We start from the raw sequence: 4,176 nt of genomic DNA, 5'->3' as shown, positions 1-4,176 counted from the left end.
GCGCCCACACCGCCACAACCTGCAGCAGCCACTCTCGCGAGACTTCCGCTTCACTCCCGGGGCCGCTCCTGCTGCGCTCGCGAGGACAGCCCGGCCGCCCATCACCTTGCAGGAGCTGTCCGAGGTGCTAGTCCCCGGGCCCCTGCCGGATCAGGTGGTTGACGGACACCTCAGGGACAACAGCATGCCGAGTAGGCGGAAGGAAGAGACCCAGAGATGGGAGCCTGGCACCAGCAGCGAGAGCCTCAGCTTCCACATCTGTAAACTGGGGAGAGTAACGTCCCGTGCCGATGCCAGGAGCCTCTGGGACGTGCCAGAAAGGAGTGAGAAAGAGCAGGAGAGCAGAGTACGGTGACGGCGGAAGGCCCTTCAGCTCTGCAGGTGCAGCGGGACAGAGAGAACAGAGGATGGAAGATTGGAGATGATACACAGACCAGGACACAGCTCCACGGAAAGACAGACGTAGAACGACGGGAAAGAAGAGCCGCAAACACAGAGACAGAGACACACGGAGAGAGAGACTGGGATGAGAGATCAAGGCCTGGAGAGAAAAAATACTTGGAAAGATAAGATGGGTAATGGAGCATAATGAAGCAAGAGAGAGACGGGAAATAGGGACAAATTATGCAAAGGAACAGGGAGAGAGAGGAGAGAGAGAGAAGCTTAGAAAAAGAGACTCAGAAAAAACAACGAAAGAGTGTATATGCAGAGATGAACACCCAGAGAGTAGAGGCCAGGGTAAATGTTTAAAAACCCAGAACGTTGGAGGGTTGAGAGAGGCCCATTTGGAGAGATGGGTTGGGAGTGAAGACAGGCTTTTTATTGTGATTGGTGTTTACATAGTAAACCTCCTGTGGGATCTCTACAGCCAGGGCCACTCTTTTGCTGCTGGCCAATTTCTCCTTCCCCCACACCATACCCTCCACTCCTACCTCCCACCCACACCATCTTAGGCCTGGAAGGGGGCCTCAGTGGGTGGGAGACACTGCAGGGATTCTTCGCCTAGAATAAGGGCCCATTGTCTGGCTGCAGCCTGCCAGGAGTGGGGCCTCACTCCCACAGCTGGCATGAAAAGTGGGTGGGAGTGAAAAAAGGCAGACAAGAACTAGTGTGGCAGAGGGGAAATGGAGGGAGAGAGCCTTGGTGCCTAGGAAGGGCTGAGCAGGGAGCATAATCCCGCCACAAGGCCAACCCGGAAGGAAGGGTCCTGGGCTCCAGGTCAGGACAACTGGGTTCTCTGTCAGTCCTGTCTCTGGTTCACCCACATGAACACTGCTCTCTGTCCCTGCTATAATGCAAGCCAAGGCTGATTTACGGAGCTGTGGAGAGGAGCCAATGAGATGACAAAAGGAAACCTATGTAAGTGATGAAGCTTAGCTGCTATAAGAAAAATGTTGGGAATCCATGTGGGCCTCAGGAAAGATATAGGGGTTTGAATGGGCCTTTAGGAGAGAGATCTGGGGTCCACACTAGGGTCCACACTGGGGTCCACATGGAAGATATCTGGGAACCACATGGAATTGACAGGATATATCTTGTGGCTCATGTAGGTCCTGCAAGGGAAATGTTGTGATTCCCATTTGATCACCACGGACAAGTTTTCTCCAATCAGAAGAATCAGAAGGATCTCCTATTCAGCAAACAACTCACATAGAAAGAGTGAGCAAGCAGGTCCAAAGTCAGAAGCCCATATTTGTCCCAGTAGATTGTACCTTCCCTATTTAGGTAAATGAAAGGGAACAATGCTACCAGTAGTAACAATCGTTTAAACAAATGTTTACTTAATAGGCATTTGCTGGTTACCTGCTATGAGAAGCAGGATACAGCATTCAAGAATGTAAACCTAGAAGGCAGATCTTGCCCCTTCCCTGCAGTGTGAATTTGAGCAAGGTACTAATCCTCACGGAACCTTAGTTTTCCACATATGTAAAATAAGGACGATGATAATGGGACCTGTGTCTTAGCGTTCCTGTGAGGATGAAATGAATTAACATATGCAGACACATGTAACATATGGGACTGCTCGGCACACAATAGTTATTTAATCATCTGTAAATGGATGGATGAACCCATTTTTAAAAATGAAAAATAAAGTATTTAGGCCAGGCACGGTAGCTCATGCCTGTAATCCCAGCACTTTAGGAGGCTGAGGCAGTTGGATCACTTGAGGTCAGGAGTTCGAGACCAGCCTGGCCAACATAGTGAAACTTCATCTCTACTAAAAATACAGAAATAGCCAGGCATGGTGGCGTGCACCTGTATTTCCAGCTACTCGGGAGGCTGAGGCATGAGAATCGCTTGAACCCAGGAGGCAGAGGTTGCAGTAAGCCAAGATCATGCCACTGCACTCCAGCCTAGGAGACAGACCAAGACTTCATCGCAAATAAATAAACAAATTAATTAATTAAATAAAGTATTTAATGGTTCTAGCTCAAACTGTATGGCAGGCACTGGAGACATGTCTTTGTGTTGGTAGAGGACCGGAGTGAGAGAGCCCCTGCCAAACCATGCAGTAACACATTTCAAGCTTCTTCGCAGATGTGGAGAATGTCACATCTGCTCATATGCCATTATTCAAAGCAAGTCACATGAGAAAGCCCAAAATTAATTTATGGGGGCCAGGGAAATATGCTACCTATTCAGGATGCCAGAGAAGTCACATGAAAAATGGTGGAGACATTTAATCCCATTGGAGAGGAGACAAGTAACTGGAAGCAGGAACCCAATCAATCAATGTTCCACAGGGCCAGCTCCAGGCTGCTTATCTTTCCCTGCCTATGTCTGAATGAGTCATGTTCATCCAAGAGTCTCTGGGAGAATATTTATGTTACAGGCCAGTAAACAAATGAGAATAGGAACATTTACCGTACTTTTAATGTCTGAGTGAGATACTAAACTGCTTGACCATTCTAAGAAATAAGTGCTATTATCTACATTCTGTAGATGACGCAAGTGAAATTTACAAGTGGTAAAGTGATCTGCCCAAGGAAATTGGGTGGATAGATCTAAGAAATAAAAGAACCACTGTCTTTAGGCTGGATTTCCCCAGAAGCAGACACAGAGATAAGGATGTTCATACAAATGGTTTATTTGAGAGATGATTCCAAGGCTAATAGGAGAGGAGAGGAAGTGAAACAAAGAAATGAAGAAAAGCAACATAGGGTGCAGTCCTGAGCAGGTTACCGCTGTGGACAAATGGGGCTTGACTGTATTGGGCATCTCTGGGACAGTGAAGAAGACCGTGTTCTCATCCCACTGAAGGAGTGACAACACGGAGGGTTTCTTCATTAGTTGAGAGCGGTTCCTGACACTTCCAGCCTGCCAGTATGCCTTCTGAGCAGAGGGCACCCTCAGGCAGAAAATCCCAGTAAAAAGCCATCAGGAATGGCTAAGGGGGAATGGGAAGGGCACTGTGTCCTGACATCTCCTACAGCCAGGACATAAATCAATCAGCCTGGCTCCTGAGCCACGCTGTATCACCTCCGAGATAATCCTGTTAATCATGTTATCATCCATACTGTTAGTCCTGTGCAAGTTTGCAATACGGAGTCTTCTTTCTTAAGAAAGAGCCTCCCAGGCCGGGAAGCTATAATCCCAGCACTATAATCCTATAATCACACCTATAATCCCAGCACTTTGGGAGGCCGAGGCAGGTGGATCACGAGGTCAAGAGATCGAGACCATCCTGGTCAACATGGTAAAACCCCGTCTCTACTAAAAATACAAAAAAAAAAAAAATTAGCTGGGCATGGTAGCATATGCCTGTAGTCCCAGCTACTCAGGAGGCTGAGGCAGGAGAATTGCCAGAACCCAGGAGGTGGAGGTTGCGGTGAGTCGAGATCGCACCATTGCACTCCAGCCTGGGTGACAAGAGCAAAACTCCATCTCAAAAAAGAAAAAAAAAGAATGAGCCTCCCGCTGGGCACAGTGGCTCACACACCTGTAACCCCAGCATTTTGGGAGGCCGAGGCAAGAGGATCGCCTGAACCCAGCAGTTTGAGACCAGCCTGAGCAACGGATTGAGACCTCGTCACTATAAAAGAGTTTTTTTTAAAATTAGCTGGGCATGAGGGCATGCTCCTGTAGTCTTGGTTACTTGGGAGGCAGAAGTGGAAGGACCACACTGACCCTGAGATGTTGAGGCTGCAGTAAGCCATATTCACACGACACTGCACT

This window comes from Saimiri boliviensis, chromosome 2, assembly GCF_048565385.1.
Source record: "Saimiri boliviensis isolate mSaiBol1 chromosome 2, mSaiBol1.pri, whole genome shotgun sequence".
In the NCBI taxonomy this organism is placed as follows: Eukaryota; Metazoa; Chordata; class Mammalia; order Primates; family Cebidae; genus Saimiri; species Saimiri boliviensis.
This window is presented reverse-complemented; position numbering follows the sequence as displayed.